Raw genomic sequence first — 18,206 nt, 5'->3', positions numbered from 1 at the left:
CAGGGGCGTAAACTATGAGTAGTGGGGGGGGGGGCTCAAGGCCCAACCGGGATTTCCCAGAGGGGGCAATGCCCAGCCAGGTAACACCAGTAAGCTCACAGCCTGGCCGGCAGATTCCTCAGTCAGTCTCCACATGTCTGTATTGTTATGTGTTTGGGGGTCAGTCTAAATGACCTCCAAGCAAACCCTGCTTCGTCCTCAGCTGCCCAGCAGATCTCTTTGCCAGCCGCTTTTCCTTTGTGTCAGGTTCAGCCTTTCCCAGATGCATTTCCTCCTATCCCTCAGGCCTTGTAGGACAAAAGGTAGCCCATTTAGGAATTACGGGGGACGGAGGGAGGGAGGGTTGCCTTTTAAATATGTCTAAACAATATAATTTATTGCTTTACTATGTACAACACCGTGTGCATAGATGGTGCAATAATAATTATTATTATACACATAATGGCACAATCCAGCTACTATTAAACATTTTTAGGTACCTAAATTTATGCATGTTTACTTAGAAATAATTCCCAGAGAGTTCACTGGGACTTACTTAATTATTTAAAAAATCTCCTTAAATTAATACAGTACATCTTGACTAATGAGTCAAAAGCATATTACATGTCAGATCTTTTCAGACTAAGCACAAGAAAAGGACCTTGAGGGTATGTGATATTATTGCACTGGGTCATGGTGTGATGGAGCTCAACAACAACAACAACAACAACAACAATGGTATGGGATAATTGAGGGAGAACCAGAACAAAAGTGTAAATGGGATGAAGCTTTTAGTGCAGACCCACTGAAATCAAGGGTACTTAAATTTGGCATGACTATCTTGGATTTCAATGGGTCTACTTTAAGTATGACTAATTCTGGATCCAACCCCACAAATAGAAAGCAAGTGTAATGAAGAACGTCATCCACTAAGGAAATAGTTCTATATAAGTCAGGCATCCATGATTTAACACATCCAGAAGTGGGTTGGAGCAAGAAATCTGAGTACCTTCTAGACACACGCTGGACCATTTTCAAGTCCAAGGCTGGCAGAAGATAATAACTGTCAGTATAATAGCAGTGGTATGAAACAAGCATCATTGCTTCAGATGCAGTTCTCCAGCTCCGTTTCAATATGCCAAAATGAGCAGACTCCATGGATATAATGGTGGTTGTTTGTTAATAATTTCTAAGTATGTCTCTTTAAAGTTTATAATACATTAATTTTAATTAGAGGTAACACACACACACACAATGTGTTTACGGCTGTCTTTTAAAATCCCTTTTATAAAGGCTAGGACTTGTGCATGTATAAATTTTCCTGGCAGATGTAGTGGAAAATTACTAACTGAAGATACTATCAAAAGGACTAAAGAAAATAGATGCAAAATAAACTTCAGATTCTTTGCTGTGCAATTCTTACTTTAAAAACAACAACACACACACCACAGGAACACTTCTGTTGTGCATTATTTCTGACATACACAGAGTAGACAATTTACAGAACATGAGAAGCAAACACCTCAATACCAGGAAGCTATTAATTTTCATTATTTTCATAATTTCACAGGTGTCAAGCCTTAATCTGCTATGCTCAAGCATATTATGTTGCACAGCTCTACGCTGACTTGCCACCAGCTAATTATCGACGGTTCACTTCATTCTAATAAAATCTCTATCTCATCTGCCCATCAAACGGAAGTGAAGGGTTGGAGAAAAACGCCAGAAGGGCTACTTGAGTTCCTTTCAAAAATAATAAAGAAGAAATTGTGTTGTTGTCCTCACCCCTACAACACAGTTCGTGCTGCCAGTAAACTCTCAGGGGAAGCGACAGCAGAAGGACGTTGGTTGAAGTGGCAGGGGGAGGGTGGGGAAGAAAAGTCACCTTCTGTAGGGTGACCATATGGAAAGGAGGACAGGGCTCCTGTATCTTTAACAGTTATATTGAAAAGAGAATTTCAGCAGGTGTCCTTAGTATGCATGCAGCACCTGGTGAAGTTCCTTCTTCATCACAACAGTTAAAGCTGCAGGAGCTTTAGAGTGACCAGATACAGAAGAGGGCAGGGCTTCTAGAATATATATTTTTAAAACCAAAAGCATTGGTGGGGTGGGGGGTGCTGGATTTAAAGGAACGGAGCTTACCCCATAGCAGGTGCAAATTCCAGCTCCTTTAGATGTATGGTACTTACCCAAAGAAAGTAGGATGTGGTCAATGGCTATGCATGTGCTGTGGGCATCCTAGGACTGCTGAAATAGCAGCAGTTTACAGGGAAACTCCTAATATAGACATGACATCAAGCTAAAAGAAACAATGTCAAAGGAATGAACAGAGGTGGGTGTCTGTGTGAGTTTACTGGGCAGCCCCACCCTAATCTAGTGACAGCCTCCCCTCATCTCAATCCCACAGTAGATTGCTACATTAATACACTGCAAATGTGGAGTTGTGTAATTGCAAAGGGAAGAGTAAAAGCTCCCTGTTTGCAACTCTGAAAATGTGCCCATTCAGAAATGGGTAAACAAAGTAAAAAAGAAAAACATTGAAAAGAACAGAGGTAACTGCTGAATAGCGATGGGGGGTGAATTTCCATGAAGAAGGAAAACACGCACACACACACACAAATAGGCCAGGACAGGATTGGAAGGCTCCCTATGAGAGCACACCACCACCACAATTTTACCCCATGCCAACCCTTTTCTCCATTATGCCCACTTTTCCATGACGAAGGAAAAAAAACCCGATGATCCTGGGCAGAATCTGAAGGCTCCCTATGAGGGCACCCCACTACAGCAATTTTGGACCATTTTGGCAAACTGTTAGAGTTATAGCTTCCTACCTGTTTTCAGTCCAAACATCAGAGAAGCAAAATAATGCAAAAATCAGAGAAGCTAAGTAAAGCAAACATCAGAGAAGCCGCATAACAAGCATCACAGAAAAGAAGTAACACAGCAATTAGAAAGCGCATAATCACAGCTCTCAACGGGAATGGGCTGTGAAAAGGAGTGAATGAGGGGTGAGAGAGAAAGGGTAGGTCCACCCTTTGATGATGTCACAGCAGCACACCCAGGATTTAATTCAGAGGAACTGCGCACATTGCAGAGGGAGCACCTGGGAGCCACTTTAACTAAAAAGAATAGAGTAAAACAACTCTCCGATGCTATGGTTTTCAATTCAGAAGTGGCTGGATGGGAGTGCACTGGCCACAATGTCATGTACTGCAAATGACCTCACAATGCACCCAAGCTGCAGGAAATTGCCCAAGAAGACAACCCATGAGAGTCCTCTTTCAAGCTGTGGAGTCTCACAAAGAGAGACAAACAGAGACACTTGTGTTGGTTTTGCTTGTATACATTTAAGTTACTTCTCCTCTCTTTATATATGTCATGCCTGTGCAGAGGACGTAATCCTTTCTAGCAGTTGCCACTTCCAGTCACCTACCATTGGTAGAGATAGATGAGATTTGGAGGGGGGGGGGTCATTCTTTGATAAGAACTTACCAAAATTTGCATGTGTCTTCATAAATAAGATGGGAAGAACTTCAGATTTAAAAATATTGAATGTGGGGGAAAGCAAAACTTAATCCCTAGTGGACGCTTTGCTCCTATGTTGTCTTTGCTTCATCATTTGTGGTCCAAGAGCTTGGGAGCATCATATAGCAAGGCTGAGGAGAGTTAAGAGTCCCAATCTCATAACTATATTCGGGATTCAGTCTGGGCCAAGGCTTCAATTTATCTAGGAACTGAGGAGAACTTCACTGGGAATTCTGCAGTGCCTCCAACTATTATGGTCAAGAAAGCTAAATGGGTAACAGGAAGAATAAGAAGAGGAGCAAGGCTGTACAAGACGCACATGATTGGCCCACAGAGGCCTTTCCTAGGGTAACAGAACAACACCATCAAAGCACAGAGCTTTTGACTCTTTCTGTATTTCCAGCCTCATGCTGCTTCTGCAGCAGAAGCAATCTGCAATAGTGAATTTATTGACAATTTAGCCATAGGCCATTTCACAGTGAGAAGAAGGGAGGTGGAAGGAGAAGAAGAAGCAAATAGCAGAGGAAATTATTTCCAGTAGGCACTAATATGATCTCAATACACAGGTGTATAATTATTTGTTGTGGTTAACATGTTATTTCTTTAATATTATCCATAAACTGTAAAACAATTAAAATATTTTTCAGAAGTAAAAAAGAAAGAAAAAGAGCAAGCAAGCTTCTGGATATCAAACAATTATTTCTCAAAAACCAGGTGAAAGGTTTACTTCAGGTCACATGGCCACACCCACCGGAGAAGTCTGGACTCCACCGGGAAATGAAGACCAGCCGGACCAACCAGAGTTGAGGGCAAACTCATTGGTAAAATGGGGGTGCCCGGCCCTGTGGTTCGTGTAGGCCTTCTTTTCCCCATCAGCCCGAGCTTCTTCACCAGGAAATAGGAAGTCTCGCGAGATTTCCGGTGAGACTTCCCAGGCCCAACTGAGATCTCGCGTGAATTAGCACGCACTAGAAACCCAGCTGCCTGGCATTCTGCGCAGAAGCAGCAGCCAGCGCGGGAGCAGAGGGGGCAGTGGCAGCAGCGGGTGGCAGACAACAACCACCAGCAGCACTGGAAAGGTAGGTGGCCAGGAGCGCGGCCATCCCGCCTCATCTGATCTTCAGCCGTGTGGCGCAGGCGGCTGGGGCCTGGGGCTGAGACCGTGAGAAGAGGCAGCAGGAGGCAGCTATGGGACGGCTGGGCCTGTGTCTGCCAGGGGTGGCCAGGGGCAGGCGTTTCCTCTGGAGCAATGGGGAGGAGGGCAACTGGGGACATGCCCGGGGCTGAGTAGGGCATTGGCCTGGGGCAGCTGCAGTGCGGCCACCCTCCACCACCCCATCCGCATCCGCAAGGTCTGGCAGCTTGGATTTCGCTGGGTCAGCAGCCCAGGGTTCCAGCCAGCCAGCCCATCCCTTACCTCAGCTGCATGGTGCACGAGGCTTGATTTTGGGACCTGCCCGGGCCTGCAGCTTAGCCCTTTGTTGATGTCCAATGACAGCTGTTTGCTTGGTGGGTGGTGATAATGATGATGATTTTGTAATGATGTTGATGGTAATTTGATAATGGATAATGATGATAAGATTCATTTATTTTGTTTTACTGTTGTTTTTATGGTTTTCAGTGATGGTGGATTTGTGATCTATATGTATTTTTCATCATCATCAACTTTATTACGGTCACTGACCAGACATTACACATGCACAAGAGTAGGGCAAAATTACATACAGATTTGAAAAGTATGCAGCACAATCAATTCTGGAGAGACCTTATTCTTATAGCATTCAAAAAGAATTTTGCAAATGCCTCAATTGTGTCTCTGTTCTCTGTGGTCCTGAAGCAATGAAGCAGTGCATTAATTTCTAAACTGTCAAATAATAATTTCTCTCTAATCTTTGTATAAAAACAACAGCAGAGTAAAACATGGAAAACCAATTCAATTTCATTGCTTCCACATGGGCACGAGCGATCATGAAAAGTATTATTTATTTATTTTATTTATTATTATTTATTTATATAGCACCATCAATGTACATGGTGCTGTACAGAGTAAAACAGTAAATAGCAAGACCCTGCCGCATAGGCTTACATTCTAATAAAACCATAATAGAACAATAAGGTACTGAAAATTTTCTGAAACCTCTCCTGCAACAGAGTAGATGGCAGGACATTAAATCTTGCCAGAGTTAGTGCGCGCCGATATTTGCATATACTAAGCATTGAAAAATATTTCTCTTTTGCCATTCCGAATCTTGGATTACTACCTAAGAACAGAGGGGAGCAGGTTCTATCTGCTACGGATCTTAGAACTTGTGTATCACAGTTTCTTACCCTTTGAGATAAAAGGGCCTTGGCCTGTTTTGCTTCCATCATTAATAGAGACTCAGGGCAGAAGCCCAGAGAGTTGATCTTATTCCAGGGTAGTTTCATCCACTCAGTGACCAATGGGTCATTTCGTATCTTGTAATGGTAGCCCGAAGAACCAGGGCCATACAAACGAATCCAGAATTTTAGTGCACTCAACAAAGCTCCTGAGGTGATAGACTGTAAACTAGTCTCCAGCAGGAAAGCTGGTGTTGCTACACACTTTGGGAGACCCAGGATAGAGTGTACAAAGACAGCTCGTACAGATTCAATTGAAGGGTTAACCGCTTTGATCCAGATTGAAATTCCGTAAGTTTATTGCATAAGGGGTTTGGCCTTGAAAACTTTAAGTGCAGTTGGTACAAATTGACCCCCACTGGTGTAATAGAACCTTCTAATTGCAGCAGCTGTATTGTTGGCTGTTGCTTTAGCCCTATCTCTCTGCAAGGACCAACTAAGTGATTTGTGAAAGTATATACCCAAATATTTGTAGCCAGAGACTTGTTCTATATGATTACCATTCATGGACCACCTATAGGTCTGCTTGCGTCTTGAGAAAATCAGCACTTTAGATTTGTCAAAATTAATTATTAATTGGTTGTTATCGCAATAGCTGGTAAACGCTGCCAATAGACGCAAGAGGCCAACCCTGGTTTGTGAAAGTAGTGCAGCATCGTCTGCATAAAGTAAAATGGGAATCCTTGAGTTAGCCAATTTTGGAGGATGAGAGTCAATAATGTTCAAAACAGATGGTAAATCACTCAGAAAAATATTAAATAAAAATGGGGCTAAAACACAGCCTTGTCTTACACCTCTAGTTGACACTATTGGTTTAGACAAACTGCCAGAGGGCCCGCATCTAATTTGAATTTCGGTTTGATAATAGATGTTTTGAATTAAATATAGGAGTCTTTTGTCAATACCCAACACTTTCAATTTAGCCCATAGCTTGCTCCTTGAGATTGAATCGAAAGCAGTTTTCAGATCTATGAATGCAGAAAATAGTTGGCCCCCTTTTGGTTTTGAATACTTTTCAACCAGGAGTGCCAAAACAAAACCGTGATCTAAAGTTGAGCACCCTGAGCTAAAGCCAATTTGTTCATCTCCTATCACTTTGGAATTTTCCATCCATTCCAGGAGACGCTTACAGAGCAGCTTGGTATAAATCTTCCCTATTATAAAGGGCTAATGGGGTGGTAATTATTGGGGTCCTACCTCTCACCCTTCTTATATATGGGAACTAAAATTGCCTTACGCCAGATATGTGGGAGACAGCCTGTCCTATTGCACAGTGTTAAGAAAGGGGCTAAGAGAGAGGCCCACCAACTCATATTGCATTTTAATACATTTGATGGAATACTGTCAGGTCCAGGGGCTTTATTGCTTTTGAGCTGGCTAATTAGTTCCATTATCTCTTTTGGCTGGACATTGGGCCACTCTGGAAGATTGTCTGTCATTTCGATAGGGGCTGCATTTACACAATTAGGATAGACAGGTTGCTTACCTGTAACTGTAGTTCTTCGAGTGGTCATCTGTGCATTCACACATATGGGCTCTGTGCCTGCACGAAGCTCATTTCGGAAATTTCTATAGCTGAGGCAAACAGTTTTGGCGGGAACCCTTCCCCCCTCCATCAACTGACTCTGGGTCCCCGCCCTTCTCCTCAGTTCCTTGAGACCGAATTGCTAGCCTCTTAACCAGGAGAGAAAACACTTGGTATCGACAGCACATTAATATCGACACCAAAGTGGGGACGGTGGGTGGGTTGTGTGAATGCACAGATGACCACTTGAAGAACTACAGTTACAGGTAAGCAACCTGTCTTTCTTCTTCGTGGTCTCTGTGCATCACACATATGGGCGATTAACAAGCTTATTCCCTGGTGGAGGGTAGGTGCAGATCAATGTGCCATCTCAAGATGGAAGACAGAATTGCTTGCCTGAAATTGTCCTGGTAGAGACATCCAGACAGTAGTGTAGCCACTCTGCATAAGTCCAGAATTGACAGTCACTTGCCTCAAACTGTCATGTTGAGGCAGTGAGTACCGAATGGGGTGTTACAAGACGATTGAGTTGTAAGCCCTCCAACTCATAGGGCACTTTAATAGCATTCACAATCCATACCACAAATGTCTGTGGCAATAGTGATTGTCCTCATTTAATGACAACGTAACAGGAAAATAGTATTTTAGTCTTACAAAATTTGTCCGATGCAGCCTTACAAAACAAGAGCTTGCCTTACATCAGGTGAGTGTAATGCAACTTCCACTGGAGTAGAAGGAAACAGGCAGAAGGTAGTAATTGAAAAAGAACCTTTCAAAAATGTAACCTGAAATCCAGGGTTGCCATTGGCTCAGATGGATTTGATGTCAAGAGGGTGTAGCAAGACAGAAACTGCATGCTGGAATGAAACTCAGGCTCAGATAAAGCATCCAATACAGACGTATCGACGACTATTTCTGCCCTAGCATATAAGGAGTGTAAAGGTAAGTACATCCTTCAGGGAGGCTGAACGAGGTTGGAAGTCCTGAAGATACAAGTATTTAGGGAAAAATTCCATTTCATGGTAGATTATTTTTCTGTTGCCAGCTTACAGGCTGGGTGTAATATAGAATTGACCTCATGTCAAAATTAGTCATGGTGTCGAGATTCTTCATGCGATGAGTCTTAGCGTTTGTCAATCAAGATGTAAGGAAAAGAGGCTCAGTACTGATGGGAGTCGGAGGACCCTACTCTGTGATATCTTCAGAAGAAGAGTGAGGCATGGTTGTCTTAGCCACCGAGGGCTGACTATGATGTAGTCTATGTGGACCAGATGATTTTTATTTATTTAATTAATTAATTTTAAAAATATATATTATTTATTTATAGCGGTACTCATGAATTGAGGGGGAAAATGAGAGGAACACGTAAATAGAGTCCTGGTCCACTCAATCTGGAATGCATCTCCTAGGGATTTTTTCTGATCTCTGCTCTTGAACAAAACAGGAGACCAATCGTATTGTGAGGTGTCATCAGAAGTCTATCTCTGGAGTCCCATATTCCTGAAAAAACCTGAAATAGAACCAACAAATTTGACTGCCACCTGTGTGTGTCCTTCTGAAGTCTGTTGAATGATTCTGCTAGACACTTGCCTCGTTCAGCCAAGTGTAGGACCGAAGCGAGATTCCCCTGCCAATGGTCCCATCGGAATCTTCATTGTCATTAGGGTAGATCCAGAAGAGTGGGTTATTCCTTCCTTGTTTATATACCACAACACACTGTGTTGTCTGTAAAAACTCACACTTTGTGGCCCATCAGGTAGTTCTTAAAGGACTGGAGTGCCTTTTTTTTTAACCATGCAATATGGAATAGTTATAGTCAGAGTGAGTCTGGATTGCTCTGTGGTTACTATGAGGTCCAGAGAGCTCAATAAATTGAGGATTAGTCCCACTGCCTTCGATAACATCTTCTAAGATGCTACTAGAAGCCAGTTGTCTAAATACAGGTAGACTTTCACCCTGTGCAGGCAAATATTTTGCAAATATCTGGGGGGCTGTGTTTAGGTTCAATGGAAGCACCCAAATTGGAACATATTGGTACCTACCTATGATAAACCCAAGGTACCTCTGGTGAGTATTCTGAATGCATATATGGAAGTATGCATACTTTATGTGTATGGGGCAAAACATACTCCCTTCTGAGGAGCAGCATTAAGAAGGACAGTGCGTCATCTGTAATTTGCTGGTTCTGATGCAGGAAACGAGATGAGTGATGAGATTGAACAATCCTTCACCATCGAATGATAGGTCCTCAATCTAGTTCACAGAGTGAGGCCTACTAATCATAGGTATGCATGCGAAGCGCCAGAGTGCGCACTGTTGCTCTTGACTCACAGTGAAGTGACAGGTCATGTTAAGTTGCTGATGAGAGGAAAAGTTGTTATCTGGACATCATAACTATAGTGTATGACTCTGGGGTCCAAAGCAGATGAATATGTTCGGTGGCCTGGTAGGTCCAACGTATATGTTCTGAAAACTCCCCTTGGGGATAACTGAACTAATATAGAATTTGAACATGGGTGCGTAAAGAAAAAACCCAATGTCCATTACTGGACCTTATGTAAAGATTCTGCACTTTCCAATGTCAGAGCCATCAAAGAAGGGGCCTTCCAGGAATTTTTAACTGTCAGAAGCAGTGTTGGGAGGAAAAATATCGACACTGGAGTTGGCTTCTCAGTACATACAGCATGAGATACAAAATCCTGCACTTTATTTACAGAGTTATGTGTCTTGATACCGAGCCTGGTCATCCTCAATGACGGGGAAGTGGTATAAGTCCTCCGAAGGAGGTTCTGCCCTGTGTAGGTGATGCAGAAGAGAGCAATGTTGAGACCGACTGATAGTCCTCAAAGGATTGAGGGGAATCAGGTCTATTCTTATGCTCTAACTCATTTTCCCCAAGTTGATCTCCTGATGCCCCATGAAATGGGGGTGGAATGGGGAAGAGCTAAGTAATTCTACTGACACATTGTGGCTGTAACAGCTGAGCCCTGTGTATAGGTTGCAATGACAGCGACCTCGGTTGTACGTGTCCCCATCATGGTACTGATGCCAGTATCCATGCTTGTATGGTATTCTCAGGAGACGTAGCCCATTTGACATTATGTCCCCTCCTCTCACAAGGGAGGGGCAAAAATGATGACATCAGACATCATGGTAATAAAACTCTCTCCATTGAATGCAGAGCACTCAGAATGTAGAGACTTTGCAGGGAGACCTTGAAATTGGTGGTTAGCCTGCAAGAGATATACTGCCTGATGTGGTGGACAGATGTCCATTGGCTTTAGAGGGGAGAGATATCACATCTCACCCTCTGACATTGAAGCTGCATGCGAGATGCCACTCTTGGTATCAAGAGTCCCAGCCTCTGTACCAAAGAAGCTATTAATGTTATTGCCAATCTCGGTATCAAGGGTTCCAGCCTTGGTACCAAAGAAGCCAGTTATGTTACTGTCAGTCTCAGTACCAAGAGTTCCAGCCTCGGTACCAAAGAAGCCAGTTATGCTATTGCCAGCCTTGGTACCAAAGAAGCCAGTTGTGTTATTGCCACTTTTGGTATCAAGAGTTCCAGCCCCTGTACCGAAGGAGCTAGTTAAGTTATTGCCAGTCTCGGTATTGAGAGTTCTAGCCTTGGTACTGAAAAAAACAGTCATGTTATTGGCACTCTTGGTATCAAGAGTTCCAGCCTTGGTACCAAAGAAGCCAGTTATGTTATTGCCACTGAGGAGGCCACCCGTGGGGACTCTAACAGTAGTGGTTAGATCTGGCTTCCATACCGTAGCCTCGGCATGAGGCTTTTGTTGTAGTTGTATGTCCCAAAGGCTTAAGTGACCTGGCCTTTCTAGATATCTCTTTTGCTGCATAAGCAGCTAGAGAGTGTTCAGATTTCTGAAAGATCAGAACGACACATGGATAAAGTTGGGGTCCGAGGATGCTGAGGGGACCTAAGGGGCCTCTGCCACAATCGGCTGCATAAAGCACATCAGAGAATCCATGGCTTCTAGAGCTTTTCTCTGCAGAAATGCCCCAAGCAATCAGTCCCAGAAGGCTTAAGTGATCCGACCTTCTTAGATATCTCTTTTGCTGCAGATACAGCTAGAGAGCGTCCAGTATTTGAAGATTAGAATGACCCATGGTTAGAGTCAGGGTCCGAGGACGCTGAGGGGACATAGGTTGAGGAGCCTCTGCCATGAGTAGCTACATCGATTGCTCTGAAGAATCCGTGGCTTCTAGAGCATTTCTCCTCAGAATTGCCCCAAGCAATCATTCCCAGAAGGCTTAAGTGATCCGGCCTTCTTAGATATCTCTTTTGCTGCAGATACAGCTAGAGAGCATCCAGTATTTGAAGATTAGAATGACCCATGGTTAGAGTCAGGGTCCGAGGACGCTGAGGGGACATAGGTTGAGGAGCCTCTGCCATGAGTAGCTGCATCGATTGCTCTGAAGAATCCGTGGCTTCTAGAGCATTTCTCCTCAGAATTGCCCCAAGCAATCAGTCCCAGAAGGCTTAAGTGATCCGGCCTTCTTAGATATCTCTTTTGCTGCAGATACAGCTAGAGAGCATCCAGTATTTGAAGATCGGAATGACCCATGGTTAGAGTCAGGGTCCGAGGATGCTGAGGGGACATAGGTTGAGGATCCTCTGCCATGAGTGGCTGTATTGATTGCTTTGGAGAATCCGTGGCTTCTAGGGCATTTTTCCTCAGAATCACCATTACGTGTTTAACCCTCAGAAGGCTTAAGCGACAGGTCTTGATAATGCGAGTGTCTCCCAAACAAATCAGAGAAAATATCTGTCTGTTTGGGAAGTTTGCTGACACATCTTCAGGAAAACAAAAGTGAAAGAAAAAAGGCCTTAACAGCCATGCGAGCCATCCCTGATGCGATCCCAGATTGCTGAAGGGTAAAATAGCAAACGATACTAACAATAATAAATTAGACTTACCAAAAACTGAAAACAAACTAAAAAGAACTAAAAACCTCAGCACTCTAAAGCTTTCTCCTACGAGAAAGACAGAAGTTCCCAACGAGACATCCTTTCAGCAAGGCAGTTGAAAGAGAACTGAGGAGAAGGGCGGGGACCCAGAGTCAGTTGATGGTGGGGGGAGGGGTTCCCACCAAAACTGTTTGCCTCAGATATAGAAGTTTTGAAATGAGGTCCGTGCAAGCACAGAGCCCATATGTGTGATGCACAGAGACCACGAAGAAGAACAAGGAAGATTTCAGCAAAGTGGCTCTCCCATACTGTAGTCAAGATACAACAGTCAGGCACCTTCTTATCAGATAAAGCTTTAGATACCATATTCCAAAAGCACCTTGTGTCCTTATTCAAAGCAGCTTATGAATTTTCAATTGAGAAATAGAAATATTGCATATAAATATAGTGTCAGTTTGTGTGCATGTGTATGTAAATACAATACCTTTACTTGCATACATAATGTGTGTGCGCAAGGGGTGGCCTTGGGCACTAGTCTCCATCTCCCACCCTACCTCACAGGGTTGTTGTAAGGAGAAAATAATGGGGGGCATTTATGCTTCCTTGACCTCCTTAGAAATATACTTACAACCATTATTATTATTATTATTATTATTATTATTATTATTATTATTCTAATAATATAATGTAGAACACTTTTGTCTTAATTGTAAGGTATAGAATTAGACATGTGACCAAGGCCACACCCCCTTGGTGAATTGGCCCCACCTTGGGGTGGGCATGTTGGGGTGGTCACGCCTCCTTAGGGTGGCCATATTGTCCTCCTTTTGGGTTTCCAAAACATGGTCACCCTAACTTCAGGTGCCCTCACGATGGTTTGGACTATACGGACTATAAAATCACAAGCATCTTCTGATTTTATCTGGATTTTCATGAAATGACTTTGGTCCATCAGTGACACACAAAGTAGGAAAAATGGAGTATATACTATCTAAAAACCCACTTTCACGGATCAAACGGCACTTAAAACCTCCTTACTTTTGGATTGGTTGGGTGGTGTCCTGCCAGAAGAACTGAAAGTCATCAAAGTCATGCTACTCAGTGAATGAGAGAGGCTTGTTACCCCCGCACCCCGGTCCATGCTCCCCTGCTCTGGGAAGTTTAATGGAAGAGATTAATTCTATCCCTGTTGTTTACTACACCTCCCTTCCTGACGTACCGAAGCAGCCCTACTGCAATATAGTGACAAGTGAGACTAAACAGAGGAGCAGCAACTAGGACCAGGAGCGAGCTTGAAACAGCGCTATTGTGAAATAGTGCTACTATAATATAATGCAAAGTAAAACTAAATAAAGGAGCAGCAAAGGGGAGCGTCAGTAGCCTGTACTACAGAGGAATTTGTGAGACATTTTAAAGACAGACCAGCAGCCATGTTGAAGTAGAAAATTGAAGTGTCTTTCCCAGAGGAGCCTGCTATTTATTGGCTCAAAGGCCAGAAGCATTCACAATCTTTCCCAAGAGCTGAGCTTTCTCTGTACTAAGGTGAAACTCAAATCTCCCAGAAAGCCCAATTTCCCCACTACCTAATGACAGCTTTTCCAGTCACCTTTTTTATTTTTGTAGGTAGATCACGTCATTCATGGGTGATCCTTGCGTCTCACAAATAAGTTTGAAGTTTCTCTTTAAGAGTGCCTTCCTTAGATGATTTAGAGTAAACTGTTTTGTTGCTTTCCTGCTACTTGTACCTTTTCCCTCTTCCCTTAAACTTGCCCTCCAGCCTTGAACTTCATAAAGTTTCTTAATTTAGAACCTGAGGTTTGACTGCATATTTTGACAAGCAAAGCTCTTTCCCTACATGTCAGACAGTGGTGCCAGAAAGGCCAGGCAGAGGTCCGGGACTGCAAATACAGTCTCTTCCCACCCACCCCACTCAATACTCCCTCTCCTCCTGTGCCATCTCCTCCCTTACCCCCCCCCATTATTTTTTTAAACTCTCTTTTAACTTGTAAAACAGGTTGGGGCACGTTGCCACATGGGCAGAGGTACACGGCACAACTGCAACTGTGCTCTGCAGTGCCCAAACTCTTCTAAAAGTTAAAAGAGAGAAAAGATGTGCTGCCTGATAAGGAGGTAGTGTGTGTGGGAGAAAGACTAGACAGAGAGCTATGCTGGGGGGCGGCGGGGGGGACATGGTGGGGGAAGAGAATACTGCCCATGAGTATGTGTGGGACCTCCCCCTGACATGAGTGTCTTTTTTGGGGGGCGTTCAAGCCAGGCGGCAACACCCATGTTGGACCCTGACTGCTTTCCCATGCTCCCGATGTCAACCCAGGAAAGATCAGGAGAAAACAGGCCAAACTCACACACCAGTGAACAGGGAGTTAGTTGGTTGCCCCCAGTCCCAGAATGAAAATCCACTTCTGTTGCTTTGACTTCCTCTTGCTAACAGGATCTGGTGAACTGAATTGAGAGCAGGGTTGCCAGAGGCCAAGAAGGATAGGGCTCCTGTACCTTTGAGAGCTGCGAAGAGGGTGAATGCGTGAGAAGCAGCACTTGGGGAAATGCCCTTTTCCACACACCTGTGAAAAGCATAGCAGCCCAGTCCTCTTTGGTATCTGGTCACCCTGAGATGGGGATAGAAAAAGTAAAGTATGGTGCTGCAGACAGATTGCATCCTCCAGCAACACAGCACAGCAGGATAGAAGTTCTTCTGCAATGGCATCACTTCTGGTCAGGATGGTGGAGAGCTCTTAGGGTGGCCTTTTCCCACGAACCAAGGACACTGGCATGGTAGGGAGGGTTAAGACCGTGAGAACCATATAAACCCAACACACACGCATACACATGCGGCGTTATTATTTATCATCATTTATTTATTGTTATTGCTTACTCTACCCTGTTGACTGAAGAGGGCATTTTTGCTAGTTAAATTGTTGTTCGGATTAATTCACTCAAAATTATTGAAAGTCAGGTATGTGCAGGAAATGCACGTAGGACTATGGTAAGTGAGCAACTTGAGGGTGATAAGCAACTGGCGATGACAGTGGGACCTCTTAGAAGAAGACACACTGCTTTTCAGACTAAGTCGACACAACTGCTCAGAGTTTTGGGGCCCCAACACTAAGGAAAGCCTCCCTATCCACCTAGAAAACAGGGAAGTGAAAACATAGAAAACATAAAGTGAACGCCAAACCTCATACAGCACAAGAACCCAAATTAAAATTCAGAGTAGCTCTAGTAAGCCAGGTTCCAGTAGAGAGTGGGGATGAAGGAAAAAAGCAGATGTTTATATCTTTATACATTTTCTTAAAAACATTTCCCGGCCACGTTAAAAAGCAAAAGTTCACAGACAGAGGCTTACAATAATAAAATACACATTTTCATTGGGGAAATGCATTAAGCCAATTGAAAATGAAGACTTTACTGCTCTCCCCATGAAGAGGAGTCTAGACAGTAAAGTGTGAAGGCCGGCAACAACTGAAGGCAGTGCTTTGCAGGAGAACTACCAGGCATCCCTTCTTCAGCAGTTGCATTCACTTTCCAGTCAATCCATCCAGGAGGTGGAAAGCAGAGAAATGTCCAGGGAAGTCTTCAACATGGCCTGCCAAGGGGGATGCTTGATTTCAGAAGTGCACAAACAATTAACCTGGGACAGAGGAGTGAAAATCTACAATCAATGAACAAAAAGGAAATAAAACACAAAAACAAGTGCAATCAAAGCCATTGTAATATATTGCTTAGAGTATTGGACTGACCTACCTTGTAGGGCTGTTTCGAGGATAAGATGGAGAGGAAGATGACGATGTAAACTGCCTTGGTTTCCTTGTAAGAGGAAAAAAGCAAAGCCCACACCATGAAGGGGAGACAGGGGAGGGGACACTGGCCACTAGAGCCTGAATGCTGAAAAAAGGCACTGCTCTCCCCTTGAAGGGGAATCTGGCAAGAACAGTGTAAGGGCAAGCAGTAAGCACTTCTCTCTCCTTGAAGTGATGTCTGGCCACTGAAGTGTGAAGGCCAACAATAAGCAGTGTTCTCCCCCTGAAGGGGAATCTGGCCAGAACAATGTGAAGGCTGGCAGTAAGCAGTGCTCTCCCCTTGAAGGGGAATCCAGCCAGAACAGTGTGAGGGCTGCCAATAACCACTGATCTGCCCTTGAAGGGGAGTCTCACCACTAAAGTGTGAAGGCCGCCAATAAGCACTGATCTGCCCTTGAGGGGGAATCTGGCTAGAACAGTGTGAAGGCCAGCAGTAAGCAGTCTTTTCCCCTTGAAGGGGAATCAAGCCAGAACAGTGTGAAGGCGGGTAGTAAGCAGTGCTCTCCCCTTGTAGGGGAATCTGGCCAGAACAGTGTGAGGGCTGGCTGTAAGCAGTGTTCTCGCCCTGAAGTGGAGTCTCCTTGAAGTGACGTCTGGCCACTGAAGTGAAGGCTGGCATTAAGCAGTGCACTCCACTTGAAGGGGAGTCTGGCCACTAAAGTTTGAAGGCCCACAATAAGCAGTGTTCTCCCCCTGAAGGGGAGTCTTGCCACCCAAGTGTGAAGGCTACCAATAACTACTGCTCTGCCCTTGAAGGGCACTCTGGTCACTAAAGTGTGAACGCCGACAATAACCACTAATGTGCTCTTGAAAGGCCGTGAGGCCACAAAAGTGTGAAGGCTGGCAAAAAGTACTGATCTATCCTTGAAGGGGAGTCTTGCTACAAAAGTGTGAAGGTCGACAATAAGCACAGCTCTCCCCAAGAAGGGGAGTCCTGCCACTAAAGTGTGAAGACTGAAAATAAGCACTGCACTCCCCATGAAGGGGAGTCTTGCCACTAAAGTGTGAAGGCCAGAAATGAGCACTGCTCTCCCCTTTATGGGGAGTCTTGCCACTAAAGTGTGAAGGCCGCCAAGAACCACTGATCTGCCTTTGAAGGGCAGTCTGGCCACTAAAGTGTGAAGGCCAACAATAAGCACTGCTCTCCCCATGAAGGGGAGTCTTGCCACTAAAGTGTAAAGGCTTCCAATAACTACTGCTTTGCTCTTGAATGTCTTTTTGGCCCCTAAAGTGTGAAGGCTGCCAATAACTACTGCTCTGCTCTTGAAGAGCGGTGTGGCCACTAAAGTGTGAAGGCTGCCAATAACTACTGCTCTGCTCTTGAAGGGCAGTCTGGCCACTAAAGTGTGAAGGCCGGCAATGAGCTCTGCTCTGCCCATGAAGGGGAGTATGGTCAGTAAAGTGTGTGAAGGCCAGCAATAAGGTGTGCCCTCCCTCTGAAGGCAGTGCTTTCCTCTCACGTCTTTGCAGCAGAACTTTCAGGCATCCCCTCTTCAGCAATTGCATTCACTTTCCAGTCAATCCAACCAGAAGGTGGAAAGCAGAGAAATGTCCAGGGAAGTCTTCAACATGGCCTGCCAAGGGAGATGCTGGATTTCAGAAGTGCACAGACAATCAACCAGTGATGGAGGAGTGAAAATCTACAATCAGTGAACAAGAAGGAAATAAAACACAAAAACAAGCGCAATCGAAGCCAGTTTAATATATTGCTTAGAGTATTGGACTGACCTACCTTGTAGGGTTGTTTAGAAGATAAGATGGAGAGAAAGATGACGATGTAAGCTGCCTTGGTTTCCTTGTAAGAGGAAAAAAGCAAAGCCAACCCCATGAAGGAGAGACAGGGGAAGGGACACTGGCCACTAGAGTCTGAATGCTGACAAAAGGCACTGCTCTCCCCTTGAAGGGGCGTCTGGCCTGAACACTGTGAAGGCTGGCAGTAAGCAGTGCTCTCCCCTTGAAGGGGAGTCTGGCCACTAAAGTGTGAAGGCCGACAAAAAGCAGTGTTCTCTCCTTCAAGGGGAATGTGGCAATAACAGTGTGAAGGCCA

The sequence above is a fragment of the Elgaria multicarinata genome, chromosome 10, assembly GCF_023053635.1.
Source record: "Elgaria multicarinata webbii isolate HBS135686 ecotype San Diego chromosome 10, rElgMul1.1.pri, whole genome shotgun sequence".
Taxonomy (NCBI): Eukaryota; Metazoa; Chordata; class Lepidosauria; order Squamata; family Anguidae; genus Elgaria; species Elgaria multicarinata.
This window is presented reverse-complemented; position numbering follows the sequence as displayed.